The 23,300-nt window shown below is 36.7% G+C and overlaps 1 protein-coding gene across 2 annotated transcripts in view; it reads right to left on the bottom strand.

Annotated features, from left to right (window-relative positions):
* The window catches only part of SAXO6 (stabilizer of axonemal microtubules 6), a 104,235-nt gene that overhangs the window by 41,455 nt on the left and 39,480 nt on the right, over positions 1-23,300 (bottom strand). For both annotated transcript variants that reach the window (XM_034403355.3, XM_087873152.1), the window contains exon 2: positions 6,040-6,143. The gene's annotated coding sequence lies outside the window, so the exon portion shown is untranslated. The remainder of the gene's footprint in view (positions 1-6,039; positions 6,144-23,300) is intronic.

Here is a 23,300-nt window from a genome sequence, read left to right as displayed (position 1 = left end):
AAAATAACTTTATATAACTATAACTAAAGAGGTAGTAGTTTGGCTTATACTAGCATGGTGCCATGTATGTTTTAAGGACTCATATTGTAGCAACTTATGCTTTATTTCTTTACAAAGTTCGATTTTTGTTCGATAAACTTACATTCCCTCTTTTAAATTAAATATTTCATAATTTCCCAATTTAAATCAGCATCAAGAGCGAACTATTAAGGGTTGCCAGTAGGTGGCAGAGTAAACTAGATTGAGCTTCATGTGTATTACCGGTATTTAAAAATAATAAACATTGCTTGTTCTGTATCAATTTTTAAAACTGATTTAGAACCAGTGAAAAACATACTGCACCAACTTACAATACATTAAGATGCCTATTTTTTCTAAAGTTATTTTAGTAAAGCCATTGCAGTCTATTAGCTTATACATTTATTTATGCCTCAACTTGAATAAGAGAATTTTGGGAGAATCCTGCATTTCTGAAAGTATAGCTTTCCTTTTATGTTATGAGAACTCTCATTGTCCTTGAGGGGTTTTATATAGTTGATGCCTGAGAGACCGAACCAGTTGCAATTGATTATGACGGCTTTTTTTCACTGCAGCATCAGACCTATGGAGCCCACTCTTTGATTTATTAAAGCAGTGTTTCTCAACCTTGGCAACTTAAAGACATCTGGACTTCAACTCCCAGAATTCTCCAGCCAGCCAAGCTGTCAGAGGAATTCTGGGAGTTAAAGTCCTCAGGTCTTAAAGTTGCCAAGGTTGAGAAACACTGTATTAAAGAGTCTAAAGACCTATTTTACATACACGCTTTTCTCCCTTAGCAATCTAGTTTTAATATTGTGATTTTGTTATTTTTGGTATCTGAAAGTTTATATTATCTTTGCTATTGTTATTTATGGTTTGTATAATGGATTTTGAAATTTTATTGATTTGATTAATTATGCTAACTTTTATTGCGAATCATTGTAAACTAGATTTTTTAGGAGTGCAAGTTATAAATTTGATAAATAAATGACATCTTACTAATTAGTCTTCTACTGGTCATCTGAAACAAAAGAGACTAATGGGATGAAATTATGGCTCTAATTATTCAGGGGATTGAAAATCTGCTACTTGTCACATAAATAATTGCTTACATAGATTCTGCATGGACAATTACGATGAAATTTTGCTGAAATCGTTGAATGGGGCACTGTTTCTCCCTCCAAAAACATACAAATAGATGCATATACTGCATAACACATAATCGGTATATCTTTGAAAAACCCTAATATATTTTATTGTTACTGATTTTTTTTTATCATTTTTCTCTTTTGTTCAGTTTTATTAAATAAATACAGCAAAAAAAATGAGACCAAAAATTGTGTTTTCTTGCATGGTTGTTCATCATTTGCAATCCGTTTTCTTACTTTTGACTCATCTCACCTCACAACTTCTGGGCTTCCATCTGCCACAGAATGTCCTGTCAATATTATTCTCTTTCAACTGCAGCAGCCCATAATTGCAAAACTGCCAAGAATTTACCATTTTACCATCACAACTCACAACTTGGATGTTTCTATTCTTTTTAAATTCAAAAGACTGAAGCCCGTCTGCCTGCCTTTCCTTCCTTCCCTTCCCTCCCTCCCTCCCTCCCTCCCTCCTTCCTTCCTTCCTTTTTTTGTTTTCCCATTTATCAGTTGAAAAGAAAGCTGATTCCATGCCATGTGCATTTCAATATTCAACTGACAATTGCCCGTTAGTTTCAAATTGCTTTGGAAATATTGGGAAATGAAACTTGTGGTGATGTGGTAGTATCTGAAGTACATTGTATCAAATAGATAAATTGTGGTTTGTTCAGTACAGTATTTTGGAGGATTATCATAAATATTTGAACTCACTGCTATTTGGAATTCCCCACTTTCACCCATTTAAGTGCATTATCCATTCTATTTTTTTTTTCATCTGGATTTTAAATGTTAACTATGTTAAGTATGGTAGTATACATTTTGCCAGTTTTCCTATTAGCGTTCTTAGGTATTGCTAGGTTTTTATTCTAAATTGCAAAAATTGTATTTCATAAAGTTTGTTCCCATAATAATCATGCTTCACTTTGACAAACTATTTAAGTTGAAAAGTTGAAAATATTTCTCCAAAGAAATAAAGTAAGCTTCAGTTCTAGAAATATAGATAATTTTATAAAAATTGGTTCCTTAATGGCATGAGATGATGGTGGTGATGATGATGATTTTTATCTGAGGAAATTATGCTTCTCTTTCAAAATACTTTATGATAACATTACTTTGGTGTAGTAGTTAAACATACTGGACTAGGAGCACTTTTGGGGAAGAAATGGCAAAGTGGAAACAACTGTAGTGGAATGAAGATCTGGCAAATAGACTAGCTTTGTAATTCTCTGGACAAAGTGGGGACTTGAGATAATCTACAAGTACTTCAGACAGTTGCTTCTTGCAAGAAGCCTGCAAGGCAACAGTCTCCAATGGGTTTTAGAGTTCTAGGAGATGAAGGAATAACCATATTGCTTAGGTTAGCTTCTTCAAAAGGGCACTGGATTCCCATATTCCCTTTTCTAATCACTTTTGGAAATTGCTTAACTTTTTAAAACTATTTTTTAACCTTTAGACTGACAAATTCTGTAACATTTTGTTCAATCCTTAGGGAAAAAATCTAAATACAATTTTTAAGAATTTTAAAACATTTTTAATTAATTTCATTGCACAAGGTGCAATGACAATAAAGTAAACTAACTAACCAAACATCAAAAGGATATAGTTTGGAAATGGACTAAGGATCCAGATGGATTGGGATAATTTATAAGAACTGTTCCTGTGGGACAATGTTTTCATTTAGAATTTAAAAAAATAGAATGGGGCTTTGAAGGATGGACACTAAAGGGAATAGAACAAAACTAAAGATTATAATTAAAGAGAAGAACACATTGCTACAGAATGGAGCAAAATACGGTATTTTAAAATTCATCATATTAAAAGATATTTTTAAACAATGGACCCAGAAGTTAATTTTAAAAGTATCTCACTCTATAGATAATGTTTAAAAGATATTATTGAAGAGGAACAAATTTTACCAGACAAGACTAGACAAAACCACTTCTGAATTGTTGCCAAGAAAACTTTATAGACTGGTCCATGTAGTCACCAGAAATCATGATTGACTCAAAGGATCATAACACTCAGGAAAATGTGTTTCCTTAGTGCCATGATATTGATGATGATGATTTTTTCTGAGGAGACTATTTTCCTCTCTCAAAATGCCTCATGACATTCCTGCCTACAGCAGTATGTGAAACAGTTCTACTCACTCTTGTTTTTCTTAACTGAACATAAGGATAGCGTTGTAACAAGGTCAACTCCAATAAAGCTTTTTCTTATCTTGGAATCATTAATATCATAGAGAAAAAAATATGTGCATCATTTCACAAGCTGATTGGCAACGTATACTTGTTTCTCTGCCCACATTTTGCTCTCACCTGTGCCTACAACATCTATTAATGCAAACAGCCAGATCAAGTCATATTTTCTTTATAACTGTTCTGCTTTTAACAAGCAACAGTCTTAATAATTTTTAAATATAAGCAGAGCATAATATATGTAAAAGAAGGAGACAAAGACGGAAATACAAAAATTTGGCTACCTAATAAACACTGCTATCTTCAAATTCTTGCTGGTTTTGCCACAATTATGAAAGCAGGGTCATGCTATTTTTCTTTTGAATGTTCATGCAATGTTGCATCAATGCTATGGTGCTTTCATCACTGTTGGCTAATTAATTGCTTCCATCATAAATTATACAATTGTATAAAGTAATCAGAATATTAAATAATATGCAATGGCTTTATCACCAGAGCAATTGTTCCAATTTTGAAAATAATAGCTTTCTTCACAGCAAGATTTCCATTCCTCTGTTTTCTTTAATTACTGATTCTTACAACTAATTACTCAAAATATACTAGCAGCCTGTTGGTGAAACAACCAACAGACCACTAAAACCACATGGCATCACCATTACACACAAACCAACTAAAACTCACCAAAACATCTTAAGTAAACCAAAAGATTCAGCAGCTCCAGAAGAAAAAACAGAATCATCTACAATATAAGGACCATAACAGCCACTATGCAGGACAAATAGAAGAGTAGCAGAGCCCATACAAATGACCCAGCTTTTAATTATCATGCTTCAAATATGTTATATGAAGTTGCTGTTCAGAGAAGTCTCTGGGAAAGGTGAAAGAAAGAGAAGGTCAACCATCAGGAAAATGAATTGACTCAACTACAGTAGCATTGGGTGCACCCTTGAAATATACCAAGGGATCAGACTGGGGACAAACCTTGGAGAAAATCTAAAATCTATGTGGTTGCTAAGAGTCAACATTGAAGTGGTGTAAAATAATCAGTCCCTAATCTAAGCATCTTATTAGAAAATTCCATCAAAATCTATAGTATTTATCTTAAGGCTAGCAAATCTGTGCTATAGTAATCCATATAATCAGCAATGGCAACAAAAATGTCTATCAATCAGGTTAAAAATAGCAAAGGCATACAGAAGGTACATAAATAGGGTAGAATAAACACCCATTGCAACCTGAAAAGCTAGACTTATTTGTACGTATTTTTTTTAAAAAAAACTTTTACCCCTATGAGTTCCTGAATCCTCTACCAGAGGCTTGGGAGTCAGAGTTTTGTACAATATGTAGCTGTTCCTAATATCAAGTGCCACCTTTAAGTGGTATAAAGTTAAAAAAAGATGTTTCCATATCTATGCTTAAGTCATGGATCTGTATTTCCGGGTGTCAATTGTTCCTGTATTTTAAACTGCCAGTATTGTCAAGTTAACAAGCCAGGTTTTTTTTTAGAACATTAAAGCTTATTTTGAAATAGAATATTAAAGCTAATCATGCTGTCCATATGACAAAGAATACATGCTTTGTCATTTCCTTTCAAGTTGTTTGGGCTATGTATCATATTTAGTACATCAGAGGGTTATGGCTCATTTCCTAATTTGACATTTCTCTTAAAATTCAAAGAGATATGGTGAAGTGGCAAGAGTAATATTTATACTGAATCATTATTTCATGCTTAATTTTCAGATCAAATATTCAGAAAATATTAAGCAAATATATATACTATAAGAATCTGCAATCTTTTGGTAGCTGAAGGGATATGCAACAACATAGGAAGGGCACAGTTAAAATGAACAAGGCAGTTATGCAAATTAGGCTGGGTGGTGAGTAGATTTCTTCAGTTGTGTGAAGACTTATTTTCTTTTTTAAAAGAATCTACATGTAGAACTTAGCCTACAAAATTCATGTGATTCTGACCCTATAATGGTAGGAAATCACGGTGCCATGGTGAGGTGGGGGGGAGGGCAGGAAGAGTGGTAGTGAAGGCTTCAAAAAAGGAACTGCCCACCTCAATATAATATAATAATATTGCATTAAAATAATTTGTAATCTGCCTTCAATGCAATAATTTTATAGCAATTCAATGTGACACATCCATGAAACTCCTAATTCAGCAATCGTCACATAATTCAATGTAGTGGGTTCCCTTCATTGATATATTCAATAAATAATCGAATAAATCAGTTAAGAGAAACACTACAAAGGCTATTCAAGCTGATTTAAAACATTTTATCCCTACCCCATAATAATTCTAAATACCAATTTTCATGTTTTCATCAGGAAAGCAAAGAACCTTATTCATGGACTCTTGTTAATTTACTAAGTATAATTCATTTACATTAATTCATTAATATCCCAGGCCAAATAGGCAGAGTAGATTCATGCTTTGCATTAGTACTTATTATCCTTGCTGTCTGCCATATGCTCTTAATTGTATTTTGGCACAGTAATAACTTTGGTTTTCCCAATGCTAAATGATGTAGAACGTATAACTCTTTATTTTTAATTTGTACAGTTATTTTAATTTGCTGCTACAATAATAAAGACACATAGTGATGAAGCCAGTTTTTACTTGTAGTATAATAACCTATTATTCCTCATCCAGATCTCAGAAATCTACTCACATTGACCCATGATTATCTTCACTGCTGTTCTCTTCAAAACATCAAGATTTCTGGATCAGCTGATCAGTCTTTTGGGTTCACCTCTATCAGAGCTACTCTGGTGGCTGCAAAAGAATGCTGCTAGTTCATGAGTTGTTCAAACCTACCTTAGCCAATTATAACTTAATAAACCATTATTCAGCTAATATTGACTAATAGTTCATAGTTTGTTGTATGTTCAATAGATTTTAATTATTTGAAAATACAGATGTTATCTTAACTAATATGTGCCTCAAATATAAAGAAAATAAGGTTAGCAAATTAAAGGAAGAGTTTCTTTACCTCCCAGGTCCACCAATACTAGTTTACCATCTTTTAATAAATAAGTAACATGAGGATGCAATAAAACTTGCAATAAAAATGAACACAAATAATTTCAGAGCTGCATTTATCCAATGGTGGTAACTTTTTTATATCATTGCATCAACAAAGAACAGAATTGCCCAGTTGCTGAAGATTGGTTTTGAAAGCAGATTTAATTTATCTATTGGTAGTCTATTGTATTAGCAAAACACTTGCAAGATAAAGTAGCTCTCATCCACTCCAAATGAGATGCTACAAATAAAAATCTGTTGAACTGATAGAAGTACCATTTGGACAATTTGTGGAATCAGTTCCAATGCCTGACATCTAAAAAGCAGAAAAGATGCTTGTGATGTTAGGCAAATTCTGCTCTCTAAATCTGTCCCATCCCAACTTCAAGTCTTGTTACACTGCCTCATCATGGTGGAGGTAGATACATGTACCAAGGATGAGCAAAGGATCTTTCAGAATTCATGTTAATGATGTAACAACTTTAAAGCCCTCAGGATGTTCAGTTCCTGATATTGTCATGCATGGAGAGCAAATCTGGAGCTTTGAAAAGACAATTTCAGCAGAAATATAGAATGTTAAAAGCTTGGACATGGGAAAGTCCAGCACAGTGAAAAATTAAATGAATTGACTGTGTGCTGACATTTTGACCATCAATGAATTGAAATAGACTAGAATTTCAAGATGATACTGTTTTCAACTCAGGACATTAAAAAAAGGAATTGTGCTGCTTTCAAAGTCAGGTAGGATATACAAAGACAGTATCTGGGTACAATGAAGCCAATAACAAAATAATATCGATTTTTGAACCCTTTGGTATGACAGTTTATACAATTTAATATTATGTTTATGTTCCAACTACTGAGCCAGAAGAAATTGATGAGTTTCATGATCAAGATCAGGCTGAAATCAATGGAACAGAAATCAACAAATAAGATGTGATCCCTATGGTTGGAGACTGAAATGCCAGAGTTGCGAATAGTAAAGAGGAAAACATAGTTGGACTATATGGTCTATGAAACTGAAAAGAAGCAAAAGAACAATTTATCATTTTCTGCCAATCCAGTGATTCCCTGCTGAGGAACTTCCCATTTCTTAAGTTGAACAACTAAAACGGTGCTGCATTATTAATATTTGGTCCTAAAAAGTGCTAAGCTGGATTTCTATGAGGTAATAGGAGTGATTTAAGGATTTGGCATTAAATTATAGAGCTTTACATGTTTTATAATCCAAGTATATAACACTTTGCATCAAAATTTTGCAACATGCACTACATTTTTGGGGGGAATGGGAAACAGCTCATCAGCTTGGCTCAGCCCACAAAGTGTCGAATAGGAGTAGGAGCTTATCAATGAAAAATTCAGTTATGGAATTGTCTTCTAGAAGAAATACTGCTAGTCAATTGAAGATTTGCAAGTTGACCCAAGCATTTGTAGAAAAATAACTAATTCAAGATTATACTGCCTTTAAGAATTTTTTTTAAATGAGCTTTGTTTTAACATTTGACAATATTGATCAAAATTATTGGTAGTATTTTCAATTTTTAATGTAATTGTTTTGTAGACAATTGTTTGCGTTGCTCTTTTGTACATCATAATAGGCACCTTTAAAAACAAGTACATCACAATAGGACAATATTATATCACATTTTGACTAGATTAAAGCTAAGAATGGGAGTAAAGCAGTGGTGGGCTGCTGCCGATTCGGACCGATTCAAGCGAACCAGTTGTTAAGATTCTGTGCAGTTCGGCAAACTGGCAAATCCCACCCTGCCCACCCTGCCTTGCCCCACCCAGTCACTCCTCATTTTGCCCACTCGTCCAGCATAGCTGCTGCTGCTCTATGTCTGGCTCCCTCACGTACCTCGACCACATGGTCTCTTATCAGCCAGCCAGCTTGCCTGCCTTTGCCAGCATGGCTGCATCCCATGCAGCGCTCTCCCCATGGCCCAGCTGAGTCAGCGGCTCTGATCTGCCTGGGTGAGCCTGCGAGCAAGGCCCAAGTTTCGGCCTACCTGCCTCCTAGGTGGCCCAGCCAGCTTGCCTGCCTTTTGTGCAGTGGCTGCAGCCCAGCTCTCTGCCTCAACTACCTTCCTTCGCCAATCTCCACTTCTACTCACTCACCTAGACTAGACTCACCTAGCTGCCTTCTACTGCTCCCGCTTGCTCCAGCAGCAGAAGCCTCAAGGCAGAGGCAAGCATGGCTGGGCGTCCCTTCGGAGAAGCGGGGCTGGAAAGGGTGCTCGTCTCCAAAGCCTCCCGTTTCTCTCACCCTCTGCCTCCTACTGCTTCTCTCAGTCTTAATCCTTTTCTCTCCCTCTGCCTCCTACCGCTTCTTGAGACCTGACACAAAGAGCCTGGTCTGGGCACACAGCCCTCCATGATGGAGCCCTTCCTGGGGAGCAAAGGCTTGGACAACCTATTTTGTCCCAAAGGCCTCGATGAGCTATAGACTTTCCACACGCCTCCGCTGGCCCAACTGCCCTGCCTTTCACAGATCCCAATGGGGCCAGCGCCCGGTGGCGGCACTCTGGGGGGGAGGGTGGATGTCCCAGGGCTGCACGCATGCACCACAGCAAAGCAGCAATCTTAGCCCCAGCACAGTGTCTCCTCTGAGGGCTGCCCACCATCAGCCTTACTTTTGCAGGCAGCCGTGCGCTGGCCTCGTTGGGATCTGAAAGGCACGGCGTTCAGGCCGGCAGAGGTGCGTGGAAGCTCTGGAAAGTAAGGCCGATGCTGATGGCGGGGGAGGGAGACCTGCTGCACTTGGCCAAAGAGCCACCTTTTGGGCCTGGCATGCTCGGCTTCCACGGGGCCTCTGGAGCTCCACTCAGATTTTGGCATCCTCAGTTTTCCTGCCTGAGCAGGGGCTTGAACTAGAAGACCTCCAAAATCACTTTCAACTGTTATTCTGTTATTTCTGAGGGCCCTATCACTGGGGCCCTATCTCTTTTGCTCCCTCTGCAAAATCTGCTGTTGAAAGTTCTTTATGTCTCCTTACCCTGAAGACCCAATTTCAATTTGAATTTAATCCCAAACCGATTGCCCTTTTGGCATTTATCTTGATACTTCTCCAAAAAGCCACATCTCTCTCTCTCCCTCTCCTCTCTCTCTCTGGTTTGCAATTGGCCCTTGAAATTCTATCTGCCTTACAGTAGAATTTTGAGTTGCTAAACGCAGGTGGCTGAATGTTGTTCACAGGTGTAAACCCTTACATTATTTCTCACAGTGAAAAGAGGATGAGAAGATTATTATATTAAGAATTAATATATTATTAATTCTTAATAATTCTGGAAATTTAGAATATGAATACCAATTTATATCAGTAATAAATACCCTTCTATTTAAGTGTCCAACTTCAAAGATTTCTTTTTAAAATTTGCAGAGATTCTATCATCCCTAAGGCTTTCTAAAGAAAATTTCCTAAAGCACTTTTCTTAATTAATCCTGGCAATCAGGAAAGTATAGCTTGGCATTATTATTAAATTTATTATAATAATCACTAAAATAATTAAAACATAAATATAAGCTTGGAAAGCATATAAAGTACTACAAATGCAAAAAGGACTAGCATTCTTATATCTTTTTAATTGGAATGTTATACCTTAGATTGATTGTAAATAAGACAAAGTGGGTTAACATAATCCAAGATAAAAATATTTCAGGTTCAAAAAATGTGATAAACTGGAAACTTCATTAAAAAGCTGTACACCGAAAGGATAAAATTACTGGATTTTTAATGGATCTTTTTGGGTAAAGATAGCCATTTTGAGCTCTGCAAACAATTCAGAGCAGGGCTTTAGGAAACAAAGAAACCACTCCCCTGAACCTTCTGCTTGGAAAGTCAAGTGGCTACATCTTTTGGTGAAGTTACTTCAAGGATCCTATTTTCTAAGCATAAATATTACACATGCATAGAAGGCATTTCACTTCCCTTTGGAAGGAAATCCAGATACATGCCTTCCATGAATGTACACATAAGATCAGAAAACTAAGAAAGGCCTTTGAAGCAGCCACAGTATTATTGCTTTGAGAGCTGCACCTTCTTTGAGAGTATTTCTTGAATATCTATCTGGTTGCCTTGCACAGCCCTAATTGCAATATTTATATAGTAGGTTGGTTTGCATAGGTATGATAGTTATAGAAAAATGTTTCTGTTTCACACTGGCAACCTTTGCACACCGTTCCAAGCATTGGCTCATCCAATAAGCTACTGAATCATAACTCATGACTTACCCAGTCAAAGGCAAACAAGAAGCACTGCTAAACTCTAGTTTAGGAAGATATACCAAAGAGTTTAGCAAGACGGAGTTAATTGTAACATGTTCTGGGCTTCATTACTTTTCTTATCATAATTTTTTTTGTCCCACCAACAAGGAAGACTACAGGAACTTTTGGCTGCACTCTGCATTAGTGATAGAAGTGTATTATAAGTGAACATTTATATCAAGACATAAATGAGGCTGAAGCATCATTATGTCCTGGTTTTTGTACTCAGTACAAGCAGTTCACAATAAAAGTAAATTAATTAACATTTTTCTAACTGTTTCAGTGCAGAAGTTGTCACTTGCTGCTAGGGTTACATGATGAAGATGTGTATGAGAATCAGTTCACATCTATTGTTCCTACTGCTATTGAAAAATAAAAGCAATGAGGCATTTACTATTTAACACTTTGCCTAATTCTTCTACTTTCTACTTTTAATATTTAACTGTGGGTTCACTTGCTGTGTCCTTAAAAGTATTTTTCAACAAACTATATCTGGAATATATGCTGTACTCCATGAAGACTGGGCAATTTGGATAGTATCTGTAACTCCATTTCTGCACAACCTGAATTCTTCCACATCAGACATTTGCATTTCTCCCCAGTAACACTGGTGGCAAAATACAAGATTGGCAGCACAAGTCAGAAACATTGAAAACAAGTGCTTAAATATATTTTTGTTTCCCCTATTTGTTTCTCTTGAAACCCTATAATATTAAATCAACTGCTTGCCTATCAATATGCCTATAACCCAAAGGGGAGTGTGAGCAGACAAGATATACCCAAGCTGCCAGGAAAAGAAAGCCCTCGTTTACACAAATTGGATGGATTAGAGGGTAACTCAGTTGGGAGAGTTCCTCTCAAGCCATTGCCAACCATTCATCCAAAAGGATGAACAGGCTGAGCCCTAGGGTGGGGTCAAACACATTATCAGTCTGCAGCTCCTACACCTCCAAGAGACCTAAGTCCACTCCCCCCTTGAAGTATTTTGACTCTTATCTGGCACCAATTTCCATTGATCATTAGTAGAGCAGATTCTTGTATATAGACAGTATGGAATACAGATGCTGTTACCTGAATGTGCATTTCTAGTTGGTAATCATAGGGAAGGAACAATTAAGTCCATGGTTGCTCAATCTGTAGTAAAACAAGGCTCGACCCTCTACCCCACATTATTCAATGTCTGTATGAAACCCCTGGGAAACTTTCCTCCATTGGTTTACAGTGAGGTATCATGTTGTTAATTTATATATTGTCAACCCTATAGAACATGAAGATACTTTGGAGATTTTGAACTAATGGTAGATTGTGCAGGACTGGATGGGAAGAAAAAATTTAGACATAATCATCACAGAATAGAGCTATTCATAAATAAACATCTTGGCTTTCCGAAACATAGGTTTCAATTGTAGGTCTAGATCAGTGGTAAAATCTAAATTATTTTACTACCTGTTCTGTGGGCGTGACTTGGTGGGCATCGTGTGGCTTGGTGGGTGTGGCTTGGTGGGCATGGCAAAAGGATACTGCAAAATCTCCATTCCCACCCCATTCCAGGAGAAGGATACTGCAAAATCCCTATTCCCTCCCACTCCTGGGGGAAGGATATTGCAAAATCTCCATTCCCACCCCACTCTGGGACCAGTCAGTGGTGGTATTTGCCAGTTCTCCAAACTACTCAAAATTTCCGCTACCAGTTCTCCGAACTGCTCAAAATTTCCGCTACCGGTTCTCCAGAACCTGTCAGAACCTGCTGGATTTCACCTCTGCTCTAGATGAGAGTTGTGTTCCCCTTGAAAGTACAGGCTGAAGACTTATGGGTTTTCCTGGATTTACAGTACATCTTGTTTCAACAGCAAGTGGAGGCCATGATCAGGGAAACTGCTGCTCAGCTTCTGATGGTATGCCAGTTACAGTCCTATCTAGAAAGCTTTGTTAATGGTGATTCATATCCTTATCACCATGCATCTTGATTACCACAATTCACTCTATGTGGGATTGCTTTTGAAGATAGCTCTGAAATCACACCTTGTCTAAGACTCAGCAACCAGACTGCTAGTGGGTGGAATCCTTTACTTCAATATAACACCTATCCTATATTGCTGCCAGTAGGTTTCTGGATCAAATGCAAAGCGCTGGTTATTATACACTCTATTTGCTGCAGTATTGGGCTATATTAGGAACCACCTTATTGAAAAGTATTCTATCTATGAAGTCACCAGAGACAGTCTGCTTAGCTCCCATCCTGTCAAGTAGTGAGAACAGCCTGGATCAAAAGCAGCCCTTTTTTTCCACAATGGAGGCATCCTAAATTTGCTACAAATCATATTGTGAACTTTGCGGATAGCATGGTAGTGGTAGATCTTATCCAGGACAACAGAGCCTTCAACTCTTATAGGGAAGAGTTGAAGACTCTGGTGGACTGGTGCAATAAAAATAACCTGGTTCTAAATGTTAATAAAACAAAGGAGATCATTGTAGATTTTAGAAAGAGCCAGCATAGTCATACTCCACTCAGTATCAAGGATGCAGCTGTAGAGGTGGTCAACAGTATTAAGTATCTGGGGGGGCAGATAACTAACAATCTGAACTGGTTTCTCCACACGTCATCCTTAGTGAAGCATGCACACCAGCGTCTCCATTTCCTGCATCGGATGAGGACAGCACATCTTTCTCCTTCTATCCTAGCCACTTTTTACAGAGGCATCATTGAGAGTTTTTAACAAACTGCATCACAGCTTGGTTTGGTGGTAGCAGTGCCTCAGATAGAAGATCCATACAGAGTGGTAAGGATAGCCAAGAAGATTATTCCCGTTATTCAGGATACTGCTTATAAGCACTATATGCTTAGAGGTTGAAGAATTGTTAGAGATCCCACATACTTACTTTAAGGTCTGTTTCTTTCTTTCTTTCTTTTTTTTTTGATTTTTTTTTTTTTTTGAACAAAACATAAAATATAACTCCATCATTCATTACAATTGCAAACAGTGTGTCGATCGGTTACAAGTCTTTTGTGTTTCCTCATATTCAAAATTTACTAATTATCTAATTTCTTATATATGAAACATATAAATATCCTCATTTATCATTTATTTAACTATGGCTTTATTATTTCAGAAAAATTATTTTCAAATATTATATTATAACATTCATTTCATATTTCATATTTCTTTTCCATGTTTTATTATCTAGCCAATGATAAAATAAATCCCGTATCTTATAATATTAGAGAATATTATAATTATTAATCTTATAATTAGAGAACAAGAAGTTTATCTTCTTGTTCTCTCATTTCAAATGTCAATTTACTCATCTCAGCACATTCCATGATTTTCTTAATAACTTCATCTTGTGTTGGTACTTTCTCAATTTTCCAGTTTTTAGCAAACACAATGCTAGCTGCTGTTAAAACATTCACAATCAAGTTTCTCAATTCTCTATTGTATGTTTCTGGCACAATCTGTAATAAAAAAATCTCTGGTTTAAAGTCTATATATGTTTTTTTGTCATTTTTTCCAACCATGTGTGGATTTTAGTCCAGTATCTTTTAGCTTCTACACATGTCCACCACATATGGTAATATGAGCCCGGTGTCTGATGACATTTCCAACACTTTTCAGATTTATTCTTGAACATTCTGGCTATTCTCATAGGGGGTAGATGCCACCTGTAAAACATCTTATACAAATTTTCCTTATATGATGTTGACATTGTCATTTTATAATTTTCCAACCATAATTTTTGCCATTTCTCTAAATTAATTCCATAACCAAAATTTTTCTCCCATGCAATCATTTCTTTAACTTGTTCTTCTTCCAATTTTACCTCTAACAAGTAGCCATACAATTTTTTAATTACATAGTCATCAGAACCTGTTAAAATTTTATCTAAGTTAGTCAAATTATTATAAAAACCTTCTGTATTACAATCTTTGTCATATCTAGAATGTATTTGCATATAAGAAAACCAATTCATCTTTAAACCTTGTTCCTCCAATTCTTGCTTCGATTTAAGTTCACCCTTTTCATTCAATAGTTCACTATATCTAACGATTTGTACGGTCTGTTTCTATTGTTCTCCTCTGGGAAAAGGTTTTGAAGTATTTCTAGCAGGACTACCAGATTTAGTAACAGCTTTGTTCCCTATGCCATCCATCTGATAAACTGGTAAGATTTGTTTTTCTCGCCATGTACACGTATATACCTGAATTAGAATATGTTGTTTTTCTGTCATAATATATATGTGGGTATATGCATAATTTTTTGTCATGTTTATGTAGTGTATATTGGAAGTGGTGACCCTTTGAGAGCTGTATGCAATGAAATTTCATTTTAATATTTGCCAATTAGTGTACATTTAAAGTTACAGTAAAGTATTTTAAGTCTACGTCTTATCAGTTATGATGCCCCAGAGATGCATCTGCCCTCTCTCACTTCTGCCATTCCAAAAGCTGCTGAGTATGCTTTTGATTGCTAAACTAATAATGTCCAGATAGCAATTTAGAATTTGGTTTTGTTGTTATTTTAGCTAAGGGGTGGAGTTATGATCTGGGAAACTTTTTGATTTATGATGCCATTTTTACTTTATATGGAAATTGCCTGAAGTCTATATCACTGGGTGGTATATACATATTAATAAATAAAGCAAAGCCATTTGTGTTCATTTGACATAAAACACAGGCTTGAAAGGTGCCTATTTCTGGTCTCCCAGTCTGAGGAGGGTCACAAAGGCTCTAAAACTTTACTTGAGGCAAAGAATCTCTTCAGTCCTGGTTGATTGATGGGCTACTTAAAAATCATGCAACTTTTTTGAAAGTTATAATAGCAGTTACAAATAAAACTAACTGTGACTTTTACATTGGCGGTTTTATGTTAAATCAGTGATTCTTCTAATTTAGTAACAATCAACACATTTAAAATGTTGCTATAAAATGTCCTATACATCCTGAATAAATGAAATGTCTTACGGCCTAATCAAGGAACCACCAAGAACACTCCCACCAACACTGACAGGGCAAGCCACTGGTATATAAGAAGAAAGCAAACCCCACCCCTTTCTAGATATTACAGTACCATATTTTCTGGCGTATAAGATGACCTTTTAACACATGAAAATCTTCTCAAAAGTCGGGGGTTGTCTTATACGCCCAGTCGTCTTATACGCCGGAAAATACGGTACCTAGTTTGGTAATGACACATCTGCAGGAAACAACCAAACTCAGAGAACACCAAGGACTCCCCAGAAACATCCTCATTAAATGAAAATGAAAAAAAAAAGAGACCAAAAATCCCCCACTATCCCAAACCTATATTTTTACATACAGATATATGTTTCTAATATATGACATGTTAAAATATGTAAAACTTTCTGACCCTACTTGCATTTAAAAGTAAAAGGTCAGTCCTGGCTAGTAGTTGAATAGGAGACCTGCAGGGAACATCACGATTGTAGGTTAGATGGGGAAGTCAAGACTACTCTGAACCATTCCTGTATTATTGCTAAGGAAAAAGCATGGATGTGTGCCTTCGATATTGAAGTATGTGCCCAATGGAACAACATTCCTCCTGATATTTGAATGGCCCCAATTCTTTGTTTTTCTGTAAGGCATTAACAACCAGGCTCTTCTTCAGAAGGAGAATGAGGGGTGAGCCATCTAGAATGAAATATCTAAAATGCATTGATTGGCCTCTGCTAATTCTGGTGTTTATTGTATATTTTATTTTATTTTATAATTTTAAATCACTCAGAGTATTGCAGGGGGGAGGCGGGGGGATTGGGCAGCCATACAAATCTAACAAGCAAACAGTCCATCAAGCTGAGCTAGACTCAAAAGGAGATTCTACTTTGATATAGTATATTTCAGGTACCGTTAAAGCGAGATCCATTATTTTCAAATAAACTGTTTTTTTCTGCTTTTTTTTTTTTTTACTTTTTTAAGAGTCTGGAGAGAAAAACAGTGTAAAATCTGGGATTACAGTGAGCAACATTAATCAGAATTTATATGTTAGCTTTCAACAATCAGAAGTGAGAAGAGAGCATGTACCATTCCCAGTTATATCTACCAGACCCACCAGAGGGAGGAGGCAGGATATGTTTTGGGTCCCCTTTCTTAAGGTGGTCTATCTGGTGGGACCAAGATTTCCTCCCTGTGGAACATCATCCCTCCAAAAATAATATTGGGTCCATTTTGACACTTGTTCAAAAGGCCCTGAAGTCATTGTTTTGCCAATGGGCCTAGGGATCCTAAAGCGACAGGGAGCCCATCAAGTGGTGGTTTGATTGTTGTTGTCAGCGGGGTGGGGGGATTAAGGGATTTGTATTTGTACTGAGTTTGTATTTATTAAATAAGCCATCCAGAGACACCATGAGTGAGTTAGAAGGTCATATAATTTTTTGTAATAAATAAAATAATAAATAAATAATATTCGAATGCCCCAATAGTCCACATATTTCTGAATGTATCCTCTCACATTTGTTAAACTCTCACAGGTGGGTGCCATCTCAGAATTATTGCATTAGACAAATAAGAAGGCTATAAATGAAAGCTAACAGAACTATCTCTATTTTGATGTCCTCCCCATACATTGGATTTAATGGCTATATTTGTTGGGGATCATGGGAGTTGTAGTCCAACATGTCTAGAGGACACAAGCTGGGAAAAACTACACTGCTCAAAAAAATAAAGGGAACACAAGCAGAATGAATGAATGAAATAAACTTATTAAATACTTCGTTAGTTACATACAGTAGTTTTGTGTTCTCTTTAGTTGTTTGAGCAGTGTATAAACTACTGTATGTAAAGAACAAAGTATTTAATAAGGCTATTTCATTCATTCAGATCTCGGATATCTTCTGCTTGTGTTCCCTTTATTTTTTTGAGCAGTATATATTAAGACACATAAAATTAAAGACAGAAGAAATACAAGTTGCTAAAATTCCATCACAGAATGCAGGTAATAAAAGTAATAAAATGGGGCAGGACTCACTTAACAAATTTCTCAGTAACATCCATTTTAGGTTCAGTTGTGGTCGTAAGTTGAGGACTATCTGTAGTAATAAAGCATTAGATTAGAACTGAAATCTATGACACGGGAAATCACCTTGAATCCACCTTCTCCCTGAATAATTGTGGCTTTAATTAAGGTTCAGGCAGAAATCTAACACTTAGGAAACTGCCGTTTTTCTCCATCCAGAGTGCTTTCATTTATGCCTCTGGTGGTGCTAGTCTTGTTGGGGGAGCAAAATTTAGCAAAGACTATTTATAAATGGAAGACAACTTGCACGCACAATTTGGCTCCTAATATGCGAAGACCTAAGGTGAATAAGGAATTGGGATATAAGAAAAATTTGGCGAGTTTATCAATTTGTCTCATCACTGGTGCAGTGAGAGGTGGTCTCTGGGGTTTCGGTGAAATACCTCATACTGATGTTGATTAGCATCCGCATCATTTATTCTGTACATTTGTAAAAAATGGAATTTTGACAGTTGAATATCAAAGTATTCCCTGCTTTGTCCAGCCAGACCTATCTTAAAATTTCTATCACCCAAGAAGATAGAAGATAGAGCATAGAATTCTGTTTTGCTGACATAATTGTCAACGATGAAGTGTATTTTATCCAGTAACACTAGCTTATGTCACAAATGGAAGGATTTCTGTAACAATTTTAAAAAAATGAGGAACAAATATGTATCTGACATCGCGATCATTCTTCAATTGTTGTGTGATGACCAATGATGTACCCTTTAATGAAGAAGGTTTGTGCTTTGAGTCTTGAAATGCACTTATGCTGTTTGCAATGAACAGATAGTTTAATATTTTTCCTCAAAGTATAAATGCACATGAAATCTTATCCAAGATTCGTTTGTACTATTAAATAAAAGGAATTGTTTTGTCCTCATTCAGCCAGGTTAGCACATCAATCTTGTCTCAGAAATTCATCTGTATACACTGACAATAATAGGGCTGGCTCTTCTACGCAATAAAGCTTACTATAGTATTTTGTTATATTCTGCTTACCCTATGATACAAAACAACCTGATATGCATTTTGAATAACATTTAAACTTACTGAAAGAGCTTTTTGATGTGAATGTTAGATTTTTTAAATTATATTGATTATTATAATAAGTGGACCGAGCCTGGGGTGCTGAAAAGGTAGTATAGTACAGGTAGTCCTCAGCTTACAACAGTTCACTTAGTGACCATTTGAAGTTGCAATAGCACTGAGAAAAGGGACTTAGGACCATTTTTCACACTTATGACCATTGCAGCATCCCTATGGTCACGTGATTTACATTTGAATGCTTCACAACTGACTCACATTTATGATGGTTGCAATGTCCCGGAGTCATATGATCCCCTTTTGAGATCTTCTGACAATCAATGGGGAAGCCAGATTTATTTAACAACCATGTTACTAATTAGCAAGATAAAATTTGGGCTTAATTGTGCTCATAAGTTGAGGACTACCTGTATAGCACTTTTAAAGAACCATGATTCTATTATGATTGATATGATTACATTTGCTCAATGGCTGACAGTTGTTCTTAGAAAAATTCAGCAGACATTCAGACCTGGGTTTCACTTACTATTGAGACTATATTTTCCTAATAATTCCATTTCTGACAATGGAAAAACTACAAACCCTACCAGTTTGTAGATGCCTTTTGTGATCCTTCTAGACTTAACTACAGTACACTTTGCCAAAGCTACTGCCATAGCCATTCAAAATCTCTGGTCTATTTTACAAAGCTCTTCCGTAGATTGTAAGGCATTAGTGAATGGCAAGGAAAGGATCATTGCAGTAGACAACCTTCATTTTATAGTCACTACTTTCCCAGAACCCTGACCACAGCTACAGCTTCAGGACTACACATTTTTCCCCAAGAAGAGGAAGGAAGACGAGGAGGACGAGGAGGAACCACCACCACCTGGAGCTTTCAAGGACATGATCAGATAACTCCATTCCTTCCACCCATCAGTGAGGCCAGAGAACCAACCAATATGAAAGCAGGACAGTTTCAATTTCATTACGTGAGAAAGAACATTCTGTTTGTTCCCCAAGATAGAAGCTGAGGTTGTAATCATTCCAAGTCACTTAAAGGCTGCTCATAAGATTATCATAAATCATTTTACTATAGATTTTATAACAGCAAAAGTCAAGCAAGGAATGAATTGGGACACCAATGGGACAGCAAGGAATTATGGACAGAAGATATAACATCTGAAGGTCCAAATACACTCTGAAGCATTAAAAAGGCTTATGATTATACTACCAATAATCATAAGGTTTAATTTAATAAACTAGATCCCTACACTATTGCCCTGAATTGGGATGGCAGTCCAGAGAACTCCCTAAATCCTGAGTTTTAATGCTAGATCCCATTAAATACCAAAGAAGAATATGACAAGATATTACTAAAAATATAGAGATGATAAAAGGAAGTCCCCAAATTAGAACATATATTTCATACATGTGTGCATTTCAAAGTCTTCCACAAGATGGAGAGCACTCGTTGACAGTGGGACACCCTCTCCAAGGTCTGAAGACACAAAAGTTCAAAGATGATATATGTCATAAAACACACACTGGCTGAATTATGCTGAAGAATAATATTGCTAAGAATTATGCTGACGTTTCAAGATCATGCCTGGGTTCTCAATATATTAAACTCAAAACAAATTAATAACATTATGGCTGAATGTATTATATGAATCCAGACTGAATGATTCATTCATCTGCAATTATTTGGAGCATGGGCCAGACCTGTCTGTTTAAGGCAGAGGTCTTCAAACTTGGCAGCTTTAAGACTTGTGGACTTCAACTCCCAGAATTCTCCAGCCAGTATAGCTGGCTGGAGAATTCTGGGAGTTGAAGTCCACAAGTCTTAAAGCTGTCAAGTTTGAAGACCTCTGATTTAAGGAATACCCAGAGCAAATCTCACAAATAAAACTCTGGGAGTTTTATAGGAAGCAACTTCCTATGGATATTACATAAGCACATAGAGACTAAGCAATTAGCAGATCACATTTTAATTTTCCTTGTTTCCTTGTCTATTTTACTTTGTGACATTTATCTGGACATGTTTTCTAAACAAATAGTTGTAAAACTGGAACAAAAGTAAAATACCTATCAACTGTTTAACAAAATCTAAGATTTCACATTTCATTTTCAAAACATATTAGAGCCATCTTAGTAAATATATAATAAAATCTCTGCCTTGGGAAGAATCTTTTTAGTTCTCTTTTTCACTTTGTTCTCAATTTATCATTTTAGCTAAATCACCTTCATTAACTTTCACTTTCATCTTTACCACTATTTCTTGATCTGAAACATGGTTCATGACATAAGGTTCCTTATCTCCATCAGTGGCAGTATTCACAAATGTGAATTATATATCATTATATAATGTACTCATTGGTGACACTAAGCAATTATACCTGGGTAAAATTCTGGTGTTCCAATCACTTTTCTGTTAGTGTACAGTCTTTAGAAAAGACACAGCTGCCTTAAAGAGTTGCAGAGAGGTATTATTTATTATTTTATTAGATTTTTTTATCCTGCTTTTATTACTTTATGGCTTTATTGGTTCAAGCCAGTGAACATACAGTGGGGCAAAAAAATATTTAGTCAGCCACCAATTGTGCAAGTTCTCCCACTTAAAAAGATGAGAGAGGCCTCTAATTGTTATCATAGGTAGACCTCAACTATGAGAGACAAAATGAGAAAACAAATCCAGACAATCACATTGTCTGATTTGGAAAGAATTTATTTGCAATTTATGGTGGAAAATAAGTATTTGGTCAATATCAAAAGTTGACTCAGCCTTCCATCCTTTCTAAGGTAGGTAAATTGAGGACTCAGTTTGTGGGGCAATAAGCTGACTTTGTATAAATATACAAAAGTATGAATACTATTGCTTAACATATTGTAAGTCACCCTGAGTCTCCGGAGAAGGGCGGCATATAAATCAGATTAAAAAAAAAAAGTTCATCTCAATACTTTGTTATATATCCTTTGTTGGCAATGACAGAGGTCAAACGTTTTCTGTAAGTCTTCACAAGGTTGGCACACACTGTTGTTGGTATGTTGGCCCATTCCTCCATGCAGATCTCCTCTAGAGCAGTGATGTTTTGGGGCTGTCGCTGGGCAACACGGACTTTCAACTCCCTCCAAAGGTTTTCTATGGGGTTGAGATCTGGAGACTGGCTAGGCCACTCCAGGACCTTGAAATGCTTCTTACGAAGGCACTCCTTTGTTGCCCGGGCGGTGTGTTTGGGATCATTGTCATGCTGAAAGACCCAGCCACATTTCATCTTCAATGCCCTTGCTGATAGAAGGAGGTTTGCACTCAAAATCTCACAATACATGGCCCCATTAATTCTTTCCTGTACACAGATCAGTCATCCTGATCCCTTTGCAGAGAAACAGCCCCAAAGCATGATGTTGCCACCCCCATGCTTCACAGTAGGTATGGTGTTCTTTGGATGCAACTCAGCATTCTCTCTCCTCCAAACATGACGAGTTGTGTTTCTACCAAGCAGTTCTACTTTGGTTTCATTTGACCATATGACATTCTCCCAATCCTCTTCTGGATCATCCAAATTCTCTCTAGCAAACTTCAGACGGGCCCGGACATGTACTGGCTTAAGCAGGGGGACATGTCTGGCACTGCAGGATCTGAGTCCCTGGAGGCGTAGTGTGTTATTGATGGTAGCCTTTGTTACGTTGGACCCAGCTCTCTGCAGGTCATTCACTAGGTCTCCCCGTGTGGTTCTGGGATTTTTGCTCACCGTTCTTGTGATCATTTTGACCCCACGGGGTGAGATCTTGCGTGGAGCCCCAGATCGAGGGAGATTATCAGTGGTCTTGTATGTCTTCCATTTTCTAATTATTGCTCTCACAGTTGATTTCTTCACAGATTCTAAATTCTAGATTCTAAAATCTTCTATTGCAGATTCAGTCTTCCCAGCCTGGTGCAGGTCTACAATTTTGTTTCTGGTGTCCTTCGACAGCTCTTTGGTCTTCACCTGTCACAAGTAAATGCCTTATTCTCCAATATGTAAATAGTATATAACCGGGGTATTAGGGGTTAACTTATTCTTCATCATTTAATATATTCATATTTAACCACTCCCATTCCTTGCTCCGCCTTGTGTATATAAAAGGAGCTGTATGCACCTCCTCCTTGCTTCTATCTGTAATTATTCAGCGAATATAGAATGCCTACTGTAAATAAACAGTGTTTTGTTTGAATACTTCATTCTTAAATCAATTATTGAGTCTGATCCTTAAAATATTGCAACAATCTGGTAGCAGAGGATGGTTGAATTGACTCAATAAAACTTTAAATATGTCTAAGAGAGAAAACTCCAGAAACAAAAGAGAAAGACCCAACACCAGGGCATACAGTAAAGAAATGGAAGCAGATCAAGAAATGATCGATGAATCCACAACTGCAATATCGAGAGAATCTGAAGACTGCACTACAGACAACGAAGAAATAATGGATGAAACTGATGACCAAGAAGAAAACGAGATAGAAAACAACGAACTCAGGTCAGAGATACTGAGACTCTTAAAAAGTCAAAAGAATGACGAAAATCTCATCACGAACCTCCAAGACATAATAAAAAACAACGGAGCA

Source organism: Pantherophis guttatus, chromosome 7, assembly GCF_059756535.1.
Source record: "Pantherophis guttatus breed Tessera chromosome 7, ASM5975653v1, whole genome shotgun sequence".
Classification (NCBI taxonomy): domain Eukaryota; kingdom Metazoa; phylum Chordata; class Lepidosauria; order Squamata; family Colubridae; genus Pantherophis; species Pantherophis guttatus.
Note: the sequence above shows the minus strand (reverse complement) of the source record. Positions and strands in the feature narration are given on the sequence as shown.